Genomic DNA, 17,457 nt, shown 5'->3' on the forward strand with positions numbered 1-17,457 from the left:
AGCTTCTAGTGCTTCTGCGGCTGAGCATGCTCTGTCCTGAGCACAGCTGCACACAGCTTTGTTTATCTGCAGGACCCACACTATTATATAGTGTCACGTTTTGTTTTACAAATTCCTGAAAAACAACACATGCCTCCCTTACTCCTGCTACCACACACGACAGCCCCTGTAGATGGCAATATACACACAGTTAGTTAAAGGGAAGTTATGTTTGGGGTCTGTAAGGGCCAGATTTTCAAAAGAGCTGGCATCCAACAGGCTCAGCTTCTTTGAAAATCTGGTCCTACTAGTCTTTATACTGCTCCACATACCTCCTGCAACACTTGCCAATTTTAATCTTGGTGAGTCCAGGCAGTTCTCACTCATAAAATTTAATGTCTTCAGAATGGGTTTTACATTTTGGTCCTAAGCTAAAAGTTTTCTCCTGACCACCTCCCCTAGGAACCACTGTCAAGGCTCAAAGTTCCTTAGCATCAGCAGCATTCTCACCTGTGGGGTTTGTGTTTGTTTTTGGAAGGTGGGGCAGGGGAGACTGAGGCCAGAATCAGGGAATGCCTGGTACCAGTACCCTGGGCTAGAGTAATGGATTTCTCTTGTCTAGATTCTTACAGTAGGTGTTGTGGGGGAAGAGAGGGCACCGAGTGGCTTTAGCATTTTATAACATACACGTCAAGTCCAAAAGGTTCCATCAGCCAACCTAGCTGTGAATCTGGGACCCTGCCACATAACACTCAGCAAGTTACAGGCCAGGATCAAACTGCTTCCCTGCCCCTCAAATGAAATCTCCAATGCATTTCAAAGGCATTTTCATGCAGGTTCTAAACATTCACCCAGTGTGCACTTTTTCTGGCTAGCCAGTGAAATGTCCTAGATAAGTGACACCAGTTCTTGATGTATTTCAACATCTACCCCAAAAGAAAGAGTGTGGGCAGGAAGCAGACCCCAGAGATGGAATTTTAAACAGCAGATGTGGCTATCTCAGCTGGTAAACTGCCATTTTAATTTCTTACTCACAGAGATGGGAGGTGATTCATGAAAATCAACAGGAAAGAATTAGCTAGAAAGCACAGAGATAATTCATATGGCCCAACTGTCATGGACAGAACTGCCTGCAGTACCAGCAGTGCCTGGCATCTCAACCTCCAGTGCCCATCAGAAGCACACTCAGCCAATGATCAAGGTTTCATATGTATTAGTCCCTCTGAAGAGCATATCAGTATTACAAAGAGGTAGCCTTTCACTCTTTCTGTTTCTAGATGTTCAAACCATTCATTACTTTACCAATAATATTTTCTTTTCCCTTATTTAGTTGAGTGCTGATGAAAGGGGTAGACAGAGCACAGGTGACAGACAAGTGAAGCACTGGCAGATTCTGTGAAAACTTCCCACATGGAGCTTGATCAATCACCTCTATCCATCTTGCTGCTCCGACAATGTACTTCAATACAGCCTCCCCAGATGTATCACTGCTAGGATCCCACACAATTCTGACAATGCACGTAGCCCTGAGTGTGCCCTATTTTTTCAGACTTTGGCTTCTCCTAAATAGATTGATGATCTTATCGGACTGTCTAGTGGTTTGCCACTTGGACAAATGCCCACTAGAGACTAAGTAGAGACTAAGTACAAAACTAACTTCCATTCATGATCCAACCCTCACGTGAAATCAGGTCTCTAGGGGTAGACTATATTATATACCTATTGCAACCTCAAGCCCTTCATCTTAAAAAGATGGGGGAGTAGGAGGAGATCTCAGGTCACTTACACAACCATCTACAGTTGCAGAGTTAGTCATACCAATAGACATACAGATATAGAGAAGGGCAGTTCTCAAACACACAAATCAAAAGTGTACTGTAGGAAAAACTTCTCAGATTTAAAATTTTTTGCAGCAGGGACCATTTCTACTTCTGTTCCTACAGCACCTCATGCAGCAGGGTCCCAATCCAATTCAGGCTTCTGGGCACTACTGTAATACAAATATTGAATAACAGTCCTGGCTCCAGAGAGATTGACTGGGTAGGACCCAACAGAGCTTTTTCATCTCTGACTTCTAGGATGATGATACTTGATGATACTTCATAATAACTCTTTACAGTTATTATAAAGAAAAACCACTATCAATATTACAGGATGTTACATATCACGTAGCTGCCTCCTTTCCAGAGATTTAGGGCTTGTCTACACTTAAAATGCTACAGCACCACAGCTGTGTAGCTTCAGTGTAGACACTACCTATGCTGATGGGAGGGATTCTCCTGTCAGTGTAGGTAATCCATCTCCCTGAGAGGTGGTACCTAGATTGACTGAAGAATTCTTCTGTCAAACTAGTGCAATGTTTCTCAAAGTTTTTTCTACTGCTGACCCCCTTGACATAGCAAGCCTCTGAGTGCGACTCACCCCCCTTATAAATTAAAAACAACTTTTAAACGTATTTAACATCATTATAAATGCTGGAGGCAAAGTGGGGTTGGAGTGGAGTTTGACAGCACACGATCCCCCATGTGATAACCTCACAACCCCCTGAAGGGTCCTGACCCCCAGTCTGAGGACCCCTGAACTAGTGCCTTCACACCCATGACCTACATAGTTAAACTGACCTAATTTTCTAGTGTTAACCAGGTCCTAGCTTCATTCTCCAAATGAATGGGGGAGGTTTAGCTTTAGAAAGGAAGAGGGAGAAAGTAACCAAAACTCCTGACATAATTGACATGAATTTTGAAAATTCTAAGAAACTCACTCAGCTCTTTAAAAGCATAACAATAGCACCAGTTATAACAAGAGCAAATAGAATGTTCTATAAAATGGAAACCAAAGCAAGAGCCATATTTGTTCTTCCTCATTTGTTCCTTCTTACAGGCCATTAGGAAGATAAGATCTCACAGTACAACAGACATTATTCAGAGCTGGTAAATCTGCCTGTAGCTTAGGAGTTCATGTTACATAGCTTGCATCCTTGCTGCCTGGGTGTGGGCATTTTGACCGCTTTTTCCTCAGCGTAGGCTGCAGGTCAGATACTCCTGGGATCAAATCTGCCAAGAAATCAGATATCCGTGTGCTGAATTCATCAATGCTATAATTCATTCTGCACATTCCCTTCTATATTGAGATGGGGAAGTTTGGGCACTGCATTCCCTAACCCAGTTACCCTAATTGCACAGAGCCTCTCACAGAGACAGGGCACTTCTGAAGTTATATTTCCTCATCTCTCTGTTCTGAGGGTGCATTCTATCCCCAAAGCAAGCAGTTTATGCAAGAATAGCTGCAGCTAAATTTAAAGAACACACACTAATGCAAACAACAACAACAAAGACTGGAAAGGCTTAATCCAATTCATAGCAAAGTTAATGAAAAACCTTACAATACTTCAGAAGAACAAACTATCCCATTGACCACAGAAACCCGCATGCTAGCCCAGAATATCCAAAAAAGCCTTTCAAACACATGGCCACAGAATAATCCTACTCAACAAATATCAGCAAAGTCCACGGAATCACAAAGGAAATAGCATTGATTTCCTTGGCGCTCTCAATGCCACAAAGAAAGCAATCCAGCAAGTAGTTACAGCCTCTGGATGTGCAAGATAAAGAAAGCACAGCCCCTGCAATTGCTCCATATTGAGCAGACCCTATAGCACTGGAATCCTATCAGTTTCGTTTCCGATACATTTCTGCAGCGTACAGAACAGAATTCTCAAGGAACAAAGCAACCCACCATGCACGTAGGGATATTTAACCATATATGAATGATGGTTCTGGAGGGCTAAAGAATGCACAAGACTTGAAGAATTCATAAGTTCTCAATGGCCCAAGGACTTTGCCTACTAGCCAGGATTATGAAAGCTACTTTTGCTCTGCCACACCATCTTCCCTCCAAAACCTGTAAGAAGCAGAAGCTGGGTACCATCAAAATTCAGGCAGACATCAATGCATTGGGTTACATGCTATTCACGTATGGAAGTTTTCTTTATAACCGTAAGTGATAGAAACTCAGAAGTAAAAAAACAGAAGCTTAGATTCTGCTAAAGTTGATAGTACCTATTCAGAGATGCTTCCTACTTGCCTAGGAAAGTGGATTTTTCAAGCCCTCATGAGACAAGTGCATGTGCAGTCTCTAATATATATTTTTATATATGAGAATGTATTATGATGACTGAGTAGAATCAATCACCAGTACTGATTTCTGTTGAGGTCAGTTTTCCAAGTTTATTGACAGAGTTCAGTAATTGCTTCTTGAGGTGGGTTAAAAGGCCAGTCACTAACTGCAGCCATATCTAACATCTGTTCTGGTACCTTCCAAGCAAAATGTCTCCTCTTTCAAAGAAAACAGCAGACTACAATAAGGAGACAGGCTGCACAGACTGGGTGTAAAAGAGAAGCCAGCAATCAAAGGAGCATTTTGGGAACCCAGAGTGAAAGGTACAAATGATTTTAGAATTTTCATCCTTAAAACAATTGCAACTGAAAACATATTTTCTCCCTTGCATATACCTCTCTTATTAGTTTCTTCTTATTAGTTATTTATTCCTGTCTTATTAGTTATTATTTTACTCTGCAACTATATTTATTTAACTTAATACAGCAGTTTAGGATACAGTTTCTATGAAAGGTGATCAAAATAAAGTTTCATTGTACTGAAAGAGAATGTGCTATACAGTGTTTCAGATGTTGCCTTAAATTGTCAGCATTGAAACATTTGACGTCTCCCAGCAATAATAGCTCCAATTACTGACCTTGAGTGGGTGAACTTAGAAATAGGACTCATCAGGAACTTGTAAAAGTTTCAGGTCTGTAACACTCCTGTTTATTGTTCACAAGTGTGGGATTCCCAAACATATATCTGTGTCTTGGCTCATGAATTCGGATAGGAGTGAAAATAAATAGGTTCACTTTGCTTTATGCTAGTGTAATACAAACAGAAATGTGTGCGGCTTTCAGTGGAAGTTAAGAAAAAATGCCTAAATATGAGATAGTGTTTCATACCATCAGCTCATGCATTGTCACCAGTTTATACTCATGCACCACCCCAGTTACACACATGCGTCTTCATTGACTTTGAGAATTAATTTGAGAGCTAAGCCAACCACAGGGGCTTGCCCAAAATCAGGCTCCACAAAACTACAGGCACTCAGCTTTACCAGTGCAGATTATTTCTGACCCACAGTACCCCCTGCTATACCAGTCTTGGGTTCCTTTCACTCACCTCTGACGATGCCCCTAAGTAATGACAGACAGCATGCCTTTCTATTTTAGTTCTGCTCTTCAATCCATTTGGGACATCAGCACTTCATATGTGACATACCTGGCACATTAGTTAGCACCCAAGTGGTCACAATATTGTGGTTGCAAGGGCTAATCCAACTGTCAAGACCACTCTGAAGCTTTAGTTAACGCAGAATATGATTCTCCATTTGCTCAGCTGGGCATCTTGCCAGGGGGACTGCCATGTGCTCTATGAACTATTCAGACTTTCTGTTAAATGTGAGGTATAATTCAAACTGCTGGTTTAACTGATAAAGCCTGTTATGATTTGGGTCCTCTGTATCATAGGGTATTTCTACATAGGAACTAGACACCTGCAGCTGGCCTGTGCCAGCCGACGAGGGCAAGCAGGGCTTGCGCTGTGAGGCTGTTTCACTGCTGTGTAAACATCTGGGCTTGGGCTGGTGTGTGGGCTCTACGACCCTGTGAGGTGAAACGGTACCAGAACTCGGGCTCCAGCCGGAGCCTGGAAGTCTACAGCCTTGCAGCCATGAGCCTGACTCCAAAGGCTCAGCCAACTGTGGGATATTTTTTGCTGTGTAGACTAGGGATGTAAAGTATTAAATGATTAAACAGTTAACCAATAAGTATTAGCTTACCGTTAATATATTGCAGTTAATGTTTAAAACAGATTGGCAGCAGCATGGACCCTAGACTTCACTGTGTGGGGTCAGGCAACGGTCCCCAACTCTGTCTTGTCATGTTAACGATTAAATGGTTAACTGATATAATTTTAATAGTTTAAATGGGACTTTTAAAAACCACATTTACATCCCTAGTGTAGACATACCCTAAGAAACCTGCCTCTCTCTCCACGTTATACAATGGCATGTTATATCTCCAGCTGAGGTACTGAAGAAGATAGGGGACAAGGACATGATATATTTGGTAGAGAACCTTGATTCTGGAATTTGCTTCCCATCTTGGTCGAACACAACTTCAAACCATTGGTTTCCCAGGCAATCCATTGCCAGGCCTCTATTGTCTTTTAGCAAGGCTTTTAATGAGACAGGGAAGATCTTAGCTCTGTAGGTTAACACTGGGCCAACTTTAATTTCTTTACTGATATGTTTTTATTAAGAGTTCAAAAGCCTACAACATTTCTGTCAGACACACTGTATAAACTGACATTACAAATAAATACCATCATATGGGGCATGCTGTGGTTTGCCTAATAGCTGTAAAATGGCTGGGCTATGTTGCTGATGAAGGCAGACAACTGAAGTAAAATTGTCATCTAAGAAACAGCAGCATAATGAGAGGGGGTGGAGAAGCTCATCCTTTTGTGTATGCCCACACAACAGCTAAGAAGTATGGTTCCCAGCTCACACAGACGCATATACTCTAATTCAGCTCAAGCTAGTGTTCTAAAAATAGTGGCGTGGCTGCAGCAGCAGCAAGAGTGGAAGCTCAGGCTAGCTCCCCGAGCAGGCACCCCAGGGATCAGGTGGGATTGTGCTCAGGCAGCTAACCTGAGTCATTGCCTGTACTGCCACACTACACAATTATTTTTAGCATGCTAGTTCCAGCCGAGCTCGTTTATGTCTACAGGAGTTGTGGAGCATACCTACCAGCTGCAGTATAGGCATGCCTTTTGTGTGAAGTGTGCTTAAATTATTAGACGAATGCACCTAGATACCCTGGCGATGGGCACATTATAAAAATGATAGCTATTTGTGACCTATGGGTTGCATTGAGATGGTAGCCTGTAGTATATTTCATTGACATTTCTTTGGAGACCATCAGTTTCCAAAGACTTTAGCTTTCATTTAAAAAAAAAAAATGTTTTCACCTTCTGAATGCAAACAAAATGTTTTGAACGTGAAATGCTTGGAATGTTGTCTTCTGGAGGCTGAAGACACAAAGCTTTTAAGCAATAGTTCTGAGAAATGTGAAGTGTGAGACTGGCAGAGACCTAAAAGGTTTTTTGTCTTCCTCTGCAGCATAGGGCACAGGTCTCTTGCTGGTTTAAACTAGTGTAAGTGCTGGATTCTCTGTAACTTGACCTCTTTAAATCATGATTTCAGGACTTCAGTAACTCAGCCAGAGGTTATGGGCCGATTACAGGACTGGGTGGGCAAGGTTCTGTGGCTCGCATGTGCAAGAGGTCAGACTAGATAATCATGATGGGCTCTTAATGTCTATGAGTCCCATTCCTCTCAATGAGGTCTTGACTCTGAAGCCTAAGGGTATCAGTCTAAGCATCAGCATTCTGAACAGCCTCACTCTTTCAGCCAAAATAACTTGAGATTTTGGGAATTCAGATACCTTCTCTTTCCCCCCACGCTGCCCCTTGCTGTAACCTGAATCACTTAATGAGCAGTCTAAAGTGTGAAAACTGTTCACAGACCAGTTTCCATTAGTTTACATTATATACAGAGTATTTCCAAATGGTAAATATTTGCCTATACAGCACCTCAGAATTACCACCTTTTCCTTTCCCACTCTCTCACCTACCCAATCTTTCCTATTATTAAAGTGTTTGACATGAAATATGCACTTTGTAGAACAAAAACATATGCCCCCTGCCTTGGAAAGCTTTTCTCTTTTTCTCCCATCCACCTCTCTGTTCTCACCCGGTCCCTCCAGAGGCTACATGTAGAGCTTTTCTGTGTTCTTTATATGGCCTTTCCAGCCTGCAGTGTGATTGCTCTCTTGGGGATCCCCTCTATTCTGAAAATTCTCCCAGCATGTTCTCCTCTCTGACTTTTTTTCTAGGCAGTGAATCAAGTGACCAGCCCCTAACTTTCCCTCCCTGAGTTCAACCAATAGGGAATCCTTAAAACAGAACATTGCACTAGGCCAATGTTGTGCTAAAATGGGACCATCGGTATAGAAGGAACCTTTCCACTTAGGGGGGAAAAAAAGCCTTCAGCAGCAGAGAGAAAATGGGGAAGAGAGCCAAAGCCTGTAAAATGAGCACCCACTTGCCCCATTACTAGGGAAACGGCCAGTGCTAAGGGAGACGCTACAACCTCCTGCAACTGTGCAGGAGTCATTGGTCCATGAAACCTTATGCTTCTCATTCCAAAAGCCAGGGCTGCAGAGGTGACCTTCTCATTTTTCAAGCAAAAACTAATCAGTGCCCTTGTTGGTGGAATGTGTTGCAAATGTAAATTTAATGAGAAGGAGAGTAGACTGGGATTAGGTGCAGAAAAGCTAAGGGCTTGTCTACATCACAAAGTTGCAGCGCTGGTGCGGGGGTTACAGCGCTGCAACTTAGGAGGTGTACACATCTGCAGGGCATCACCAGCGCTGCAACTCCCTGTTTGCAGCGCTGGCCGTACTCCCGTTTTGTCTCGGGTGTAGAGGATCCAGCGCTGGTAATCAAGTGTAGACACTTACCAGCGCTTTTCTTGACCTCCGTGGAATAAGCAGGTATCCCAGCATACCTGAGGAAGCCTCTGGTAATCAAGCTGGTCTCCTTCCCCGGTTTGCTCTCGCGTTCCCCGAACCCCGAGCAAGCAGGTCTCCTTCCCTGCGGTTTGCAGGGTGGTTCGGGGAACGCGAGAGCAAACCGCGGCAAAGCTGGTCTCCTTCCCCAGTTTGCTCTCGCGTTCCCCGAACCTCCGTGCAAGCAGGTCTCCTTCCCTGTGGTTTGCAGGGGGGTTCGGGGAACGCGAGAGCAAACCGCGGCGAAGCTGGTCTCCTTCCCCGGTTTGCTCTCGCGTTCCCCGAACAAGCAGGTCTCCTTCCCTGCGGTTTGCAGGGTGGTTCGGGGAATGCGAGAGCAAACCGCGGCAAAGCTGGTCTCCTTCCCCGGTTTGCTCTCGCGTTCCCTGAACCTCCGTGCAAGCAGGTCTCCTTCCCTGCGGTTTGCAGGGGGGTTCGGGGAATGCGAGAGCAAACCGCGGCGAAGCTGGTCTCCTTCCCCGGTTTGCTCTCGCGTTCCCTGAACCTCCGTGCAAGCAGGTCTCCTTCCCTGCGGTTTGCAGGGGGGTTCGGGGAATGCGAGAGCAAACCGCGGCGAAGCTGGTCTCCTTCCCCGGTTTGCTCTCGCGTTCCCCGAACCCCCCTTGAAGCCGCCCAACAGCGCTGCAGTATGGCCACATCTAACACCACTTGCAGCGCTGGTTGCTGTAAGTGTGGCCACTCTGCAGCGCTGGCCCTATACAGCTGTACTAATACAGCTGTAACAACCAGCGCTGCAAAATATTAGATGTAGACATACCCTAAGCAGCCCAACCAAAGCCAGTACAGTCTAGATAGGGCACTGGACTGAGAATCAGATGACCTGGATTCTATTCCCCGATCTAACACAGACCTATTGTGCGACTGAGGCAATTTACTTCACCTTTCTATGACTCTGTTTCTCCTCTAAGCCCTTTTCTGTCAGGTTGACTTAGGTCATGGCTACCCTGGCACTTTACAGTGCTGCAACTTTCGCGCTCAGGGGTGTGAAAAAACACCCCCGAGCGCTGCAAGATACAGCGCTGTAAAGCCTCAGTGTAATCAGCGCTGCAAGCTACACCCATAAGGGATGTGGTCTACGTGCAGCGCTGGGCCAGCTCTCTCCCAGCGCTGGTGCTCTGACTACACTCACACTTCAAAGTGCTGCCGCGGCAGCACTTTGAAATTTCAAGTGTAGCCATACCCTTGGCTTGTAAGCACTTTGGGGCAGACAAATTCTCTTATTTTGTGTCTGTACAGAGCTTAGCAAAATGAGGGGGCACTAGTCTAATAAATATTACCATGTGGTAATGTTTCTGTGGTTTGCCTAATAATGGCAGCTGCTGAATGCACAGACTGCTTTTATAACAGATAAAGTGCCTTTGGAAGTTCACTTACCTGAAGTCAGAAGAACCTGTACTCACTGTGCTTGACATTAACCAAACGGCAAGTATTTGAGACAAGAGAACTCCAATTTTGCACTGGGAAAGCATGTGAATTATATCTAGACAAACGGCAAACAGAATCTAAGGGACTATCAACTTCTTAAGATTCCAAAGAGCTGCACTACATATTCAGCAAAATGTCGTTTTGCTTATTTTGGCTTCTCTTGTGAAAACAATAGATTTTTCTCTGTGTTAGGTACATGCGCGCCCTCATGTGATGCATATGGGCTATGTTTAGCTTCTCCAGGCAAATCTTCTGGAGAAGATTTTAAGAAGTTCCTTCATTTTATTGCTGGGGATAAAAAACAAATAAAAGCAAAAATTCTCAACAAAAAAAACCTTGCATTACTACATTAAATGGGCAAGCAATAAAATAATTAACTGCAGGAAATCAAGTTTTCTTAAAACTAGATTTCAATGCAAAAGTCACTGTTACCAAAATCCTTCCCACTGACCTATCCAAAAAGCAAGTGATTGTTGCCAACCTTAGAGCAGCTAATGTGACTCAGAACCAGAAAGCTAAAAAGCAACCCATGAAATGTCAAGACAATAGCATGCTTGATATACATGTGTGTGAACTATATTTCAGGGAAATGCTAGACCAGGGGTCCCCAACACGGTGCCCGCAGGCGCCATGCACCTAAATGCGCCTGCGTCCTGGCCAGCGGTGGAGCATCTGCCGAAATGCCGCCAAATTTCTGCAGCATTTCGGCGGTGATGCCTCTCAATGACGCTGCTTGCTGCTGACAAGTGACGTCATCGAGAGGCGTCGCCGCTGAAATGCCACAGAAATTTGGCCACATTTCAGCGAGTGCTCCCCCGACGCCATGGTCCTTTGTCTGGTGCCCGCCAGACGAAAAGGTTGAGGACCACTGTGCTAGACTGTTGTCTGTAGGCCAGTAGAGAATAGTGTCTTAGACAGAAATGTCCTTTGCCTGAAAATAAATATACATCCTAATACTATGTTTTGTTTCACATCATAATCTTCAATTTAAAACAAAAATGTCCTGTCCTAATTTTTATATGTCATTAGAGAGCTTAAAAAATAGAGCCATTTCCCTCCCTCTTTTCATTGGTTTGTAACATTTCACTCCATACCAAGATAACATTTAGGGTCCAATTCTGTCAGGTGCCAAGTACCCTTAACTTCTACTGACTCTAGTGGGAGTTGAAGTTGTTCTTTACTTCCCAGGAAGTGCTTAGCAGGTTGGATCCTTAGACTGTAAGCTTTTGGGGGCAGGAATCAATATTTTTTTTTTAAGTACACTACACCTAATGTAAAACACTCTATGCCCTCACAGTGCTAGAGGAACAATGGTTTGCTGTTAGAGGTGTTAGGTTGTTTTTTTTTAAGTTAGTACTTTTTTCTCTTCAATTTATATAAGATCCTAGTCAGTGAAAAGAGAAGGGAACACAGGGCCCAACAGTTTTGTGTAGAGGCTGAACTAAAGCTTTCCTAATTCAACAAGCCAGGGTTCTACTATGGTTTGATGTAGTTATCTCACTTCCCCAACCGGAATGCCTCAAGAATCAAACAAATTGATTTCCTCCCAGCCCGAGAAGCCATATTCCTCACTTCTTGGGAGTGGGTTCAGAAGTAAGCATCAAGGATTTAATAAGAAAAAAGGAATTTCGCTGCTCATGTCAACAACAAGCATTCAGCTCAAACAAAGAAGGTGAAAGTTTTCTACATGGTAAATTATTTCAGCAAAGCACTGCAACAACATTTCCATTTCCACTGTGTGGGGGACCTAGGGCAGGGGAGAAAGTGTTTCTCAGTTTTAATTTTAAAACCAGACAATGTGAACCTTATTAACATTAATACTGGGTAAATGAAAATGCAGAGACCAGCTTTGACTCAAAATGGAAAATGTCTACTTTGACATAAGTAGATCCCTGGATAGTACACGTTTTAGTTCCTCCCAAGGAAATGTACTCCACATGGACTTAGCTTTTAGCAATCATATTACAAACCTTGAGGGCTCATCTGTCTAGACAAAAGCATAACTCCTAATTCTTCTAGCAAGAGTCAGTTATTTGTTAAATTATTTATGGTGTTTAAATGATTTAAAAATACAGCTGATATAAAAAAACAATATTACATTGCACTACGTAGCTCTTTGTCTTCTCTCATCTACTCTTACTTTAAGTACTACCAAAAACCTTCTTAATCCTAAACAATATTTCACATCTTCCAATTCTGACTTGCAGCCACTCTTCTTTTTCCCCCTGTATGCATTACAGGATCACCAAGTTCAAAGTTTTTAACTTTGTATTTTGGCCCACCATCGTTTAAATGACTTCTAGGTTTTTTTATACATATATGGATCTAGGGTGACGATTTTATAGGGACAGTCCCAATATTTGGGGCTTTCTCTTATATAGGCAGCTATTGTCCCTCATCCCAATTTTTCACATTTGTTATCTGGTCATGCTATATGGATCAGAATCCAACAGGCTGAACTTGGAGCCAGGATCTAACAAATTCTAATTCTGGTAGCTCTAGCGTGGACTTGCCGTGAGATCTCGAGTTAATGACTTCACCTCTGAAACGTGTTTCTCTTAATAGGGGATAGTGCTTAATTACCTACTGAAGATATGGGGTGGTGAGGCTTACTTTGTAAAATGGTTTGAAAATGTAAATTATTTCTAAGTGCTAAATCCAGGCGCCACACTAACAGGCACTATATAAAAGCAAGTAGCTAGGCCTTCTTGAATTATTCACTGCAACTATTTTATTGTTGAAGATTTCATACTTATTCTGGCTTCAAATCATTCACAACCAAACTGTGATTTCTGCAAATCTGTTATTTGGAAGTATCTGACTAGTGACTTATGAGAACAAGTTTCAGCCTCTGAGGTGTTTGTGAGAGGCTAACTTGGGTTATGCATGATGTATGGTTCGTCACACAAACCACACGATACTGTGTCTGTTCCCTGAGTGGCAACAAATGGTTTAAGCAGAAGTAGAAATGAATGATCAATAGCAAATAGTTTAGCCAATTGCTGGATGAATAATCATTTGTAAAAAGTTTGGGATTTGCAGTGGCTGTCTGAATACTCATGAATACTACATATTACTCCACAAAAACAAAAACAAAACCTTAACTTTTTATTTGAGAATTTCTCTCTGTGCTATCTATTTGTAACAGTGGTTATTTTGGGAACAAAAACGTGATTGTACACTACTCACGGCCCACCTATAATCTCAAACCAGCATGAAGTTTTTGTTAAAACAATAAACAATAGAGTAATTAGTGCTGACATTTAAACTGGCATCCTTAGGATTCAGAGTTAATGACATCTTTATACAAATGGGACCATTTCACACTTCTCTGAGTTCGCTATGTCAGTGTAGCTACACTTACATAAGATAGTGTTTGCTCATGTTCAGAGATTTGCTTTGCTGTGCTAGCTATAATTATTTAATGAAATCTTAAATTCTGCAGTAGCTGACAAGACCAGGTGAGAAATGCTAGCAAGGCATGACACTTCCCAGTGGCGCATCCCAGAATCTTGGGGATGGGCAGGCTCAGCACAGAAAGGTCCTTATCGAGCAAGGAAAATGAAAAGCTAACCCAGCAGTACTATTCTGAGTTACACCTTTAGCTTAAGGGGACTAGGGGAAGACACTGATGGGCACAGTATAAGAATCTGAGGCCATGTCTACATCTAAAATTTTGCAGCGCTGGTTGTTACAGCTGTATTAGTACAGCTGTATAGGGCCAGCGCTGCAGAGTGGCCACACTTACAGCAACCAGCGCTGCAAGTGGTGTTAGATGTGGCCACACTGCAGCGCTGTTGGGCGGCTTCTAGGGGGGTTCGGGGAACGCGAGAGCAAACCGGGAAAGGAGACCAGCTTCGCCGCGGTTTGCTCTCGCGTTCCCCGAACCACCCTGCAAACCGCAGGGAAGGAGACCTGCTTGCTCGGGGGTTCGGGGAACGAGAGTGCAAACCGGGAAAGGAGACCAGCTTCGCCGCGGTTTGCTCTCGCGTTCCCCGAACCACCCTGCAAACCGCAGGGAAGGAGACCTGCTTGCTCGGGGGTTCGGGGAACGAGAGAGCAAACCGGGAAAGGAGACCAGCTTCGCCGCGGTTTGCTCTCGCGTTCCCCGAACCACCCAGCAAACCTCAGGGAAGGAGACCTGCTTGCTCGGGGTTCGGGGAACGCGAGAGCAAGCCGGAGAAGGAGACCAGCTTGATTACCAGAGGCTTCCTCAGGTATGCTGGGATACCTGCTTATTCCACGGAGGTCAAGAAAAGCGCTGGTAAGTGTCTATACTTGATTACCAGCGCTGGATCACCAGCGCTGGATCCTCTACACCCGAGACAAAACGGGAGTACGGCCAGCGCTGCAAACAGGGAGTTGCAGCGCTGGTGGTGCCCTGCAGATGTGTACACCTCCTAAGTTGCAGCGCTGTAACTCCCTCACCAGCGCTGCAACTTTCTGATGTAGACAAGCCCTGAACAGAAATTAACCAGGGCATGTACCCAGTGCAGTGGGGGAGAGTGTAACACACTCCCTCGTCCAACACACAGCCTCACCCACTCTTTCCCAACATATAACTATGTTCAGCATTCCCCTCATAACCAAATCCCCCTCAACACAGTTACTGCCCCTACAGCCTCCCACTTCAACCCCCACCAAACCAGCACCTCACCTCCTCTGACCGCCCCGCCCCTCCCTTAGCGGCCCCACGGCTCCGCCCCCGCGTTCCAATCTCGAACGCTCGCCGCCTCGCCCATCGCCCATTGGCCCGCTCCAGCGTCACTCACCGGATACAATGTAACAACTAGGGGAAGAAGGGGCGGGGAGGAAAAAAGGCAACATCGGAGCGGGCGGGGAGAAGGGGGCCGAGCCCAGCGCCCGCCCGGGGGAAAGGGAGGGGGAGGCACCTACCTGCCCGCCCGCGGACCCCGGGGCAGGCCGGTGGGTGGGGGGAGGCCCCTTCCCGCCAGCGCCCGTTCCGCAGAGAGTCCCGGCTCCCCGCCCTGCGCAGCTCCGGCCCTGCAGCCCGCCCCCGTCCGCCCCCGCGCTCCGCAGCCATTTTCGTGGCCACCTTGGCTACCAAAGGGGCTGACTCACCTCGGCGCTGCGGGCTCGGGGGCCCCGCCTCGGCGTGGGGGGGCCCGCTCCGCCTGGGGGCCCCCGGCTCCCTGCCCCGTCCCTCCCCGCCGGCCCGGCCAGCCTGGCTCGCTAGTCCCAGGCGAGGACGGGTCCCATGGCCGGGCCGGGCTCGGCGGAGGCGGCGACGGCTCCCTCCCTCCCGGCCGTGACCACCATCTTATTAGCACAGGAAATGACATGGAGAACGGAAGAGAGGGGCGTTCGGGGGCCGAGCCCGGGGACCCCCCGAACCGGGGGAGGGAGGCGCAGCCAGCCGGGCCCCGGGATCTCCAAGTCCCCCTGCGCTCCCCCCTTCCCTTCGAATAGCCTCCCAGCCCAGAACCTAATTGCCACCCCTTTCTGATCATGCACTTTCAGCAGAAAAGGGCATGAAAAGTAGGAAAAGGAGGAGGACATAAAAAGGGTTAAAAACACCCAAATTGTGTGTGTGGAAAAAGCAACTTTGGGGAAAGAAGAAAAAAATTACAAAGCCAAGTTGCAGGACTTTTTTTCTGGCTTCTTTCTTTCGCCCTCGGGCTCCACATTTCATTTACTCCCCTGATCTCTGCTGTTGCCTGCTGCCTTGCAAACTCATCTCACTTTTGACTTCTAAAAAATATTCATAATCACATGTGACTTTTTGGGGGTGGTGTCTTAGATCAGTGACTATTTCAAATAATAAAGTCTTCAGAAAAAGATAAATGCCCCTCTCCCCTTCATTACACTATTGTTTTAGGTGCTGATCCTGCAAAGGCTTACAAGAGATGCCTTTAGCCTTCTGCACTGAAAGTGCTTATTGAAGTCATTGGAACTATTTGCATAAAATTAAGCGTGTGTTTGGAGGATGGAGGCCATTGATTTTAAAACTGGATCTCCTTACATATGTAAAGGTATTTCCATGTAAAGGTATTTGCATAGCTGGGCCCTATTTAGTGCTATTGAAGGAAAGTTGATAGAAATTCCAACACTCTGGACATTCTTAAAGAAAACTGGACAAAGCGCTAGGAAACATCCCTTAGGGCAGCATATGCTGACTGGTATGGGAGCTATCAAGCCAGCTATCTGGAAGAAGTTGATTTTAAGTGTCTAACTGAAATATGAAAATCCTTTGTCACCCAAAGGAAGTATTTTTTGGATTCACCTTGAGGCCATTTTAAAATTGAGGAATCTTCCTCCAAGTAGCAAGACTCAGCAAGTCTGGGACGTGTACATATATTCCCTCACTAATTCCCATGATTCTTTGGAATCTTCTTCAGCTTGGAAACATGAACTTTATAGTATCAGAGGGGTAGCCCTGTTAGTCTGGATCTGTAAAAACAGCAAAGAATCCTGTGGCACCTTATAGACTAACAGACGTTTTGGAGCATGAGCTTTCGTGGGTGAATACCCACTTCATCATGCTCCAAAACGTCTGTTAGTCTATAAGGTGCCACAGGATTCTTTGCTGCTTTTACATGAACTTTATAGTGAAATTGCAGTGCATAGTTGGTATTCAAAGCAAAAAAGAACTGATGTGTTATATGGCCAGGAGCTCTGTGTACAAATTAAGGACAATATGACAAAGGAAAGACAACTAGGCATAATTTAATAATCACATGAAGCATATTTTGTCAATAAAATGAACATTCCAGCTAAGGCCATCTGCAAACATTAAATTTTAAACTAAACAATGCAGACTGCCTGCTGCTATGCCAAATGGGACATAGTGAGGATGAAGGGAAGGATAGATGACTAGTTTTCCGATTCCTGGGTTGACCACAGGCTTCTATGTGAACAGCGCTATGATGACAATACAAACACTGGCATACCTCCCTTTTTGCTGTCCTGATAAATGAGATTCTTTTCCTTTATGGAATATCCCCAGATGTGTGTTGGAAAAAGGATGGGCTGAGTTGAGAAACAAAGTGTGTGGAAAAAGAGAATAAAGAAATGTACTCCGACAAAAACAAAGGCACAATCCTGTACCTTTTGCACCCATTGATTTCAACGGGAATTTAGGGTGTGTATAGTTGGTAGATTCACCCCAATATGTTGCTCAAATGTATAAAAGATCAGCTGTCTGACAATATGATCAGGAGGTAATCAACTGAGTTCCAAAAGGAGCTTAATTTACAAAACAAGGCCTACGCGGATCAAATTGCTATATTGAAGTCCTAATGTATGTCACTTTGTGGTCTCCCCGATTGTGGGTAGGCTTTGTGCTCCCCATTTCTAGCCATTGAGGAATAGGCTCCCACATAGAGGATAATTCTGC

The 17,457-nt window shown here is 44.8% G+C and overlaps 1 protein-coding gene across 4 annotated transcripts in view; it reads right to left on the reverse strand.

Annotated features, from left to right (window-relative positions):
- PRDM11 (PR/SET domain 11) overlaps nt 1-15,365 on the reverse strand; it is a 67,078-nt gene extending 51,713 nt beyond the window's left edge. The window contains exon 1 of one of the 4 annotated variants that reach the window (XM_030559977.1): nt 15,183-15,365. The gene's annotated coding sequence lies outside the window, so the exon portion shown is untranslated. Of the gene's footprint in view, nt 1-14,996; nt 15,023-15,182 lie in introns of those variants that run through there. The other 3 variants (XM_030559979.1, XM_030559978.1, XM_030559980.1) reach the window with 3 other exon arrangements.
- Between the last annotated feature and the right edge of the window lie 2,092 nt (nt 15,366-17,457).

This window comes from Gopherus evgoodei, chromosome 4 (assembly GCF_007399415.2).
Source record: "Gopherus evgoodei ecotype Sinaloan lineage chromosome 4, rGopEvg1_v1.p, whole genome shotgun sequence".
NCBI lineage: Eukaryota > Metazoa > Chordata > Testudines > Testudinidae > Gopherus > Gopherus evgoodei.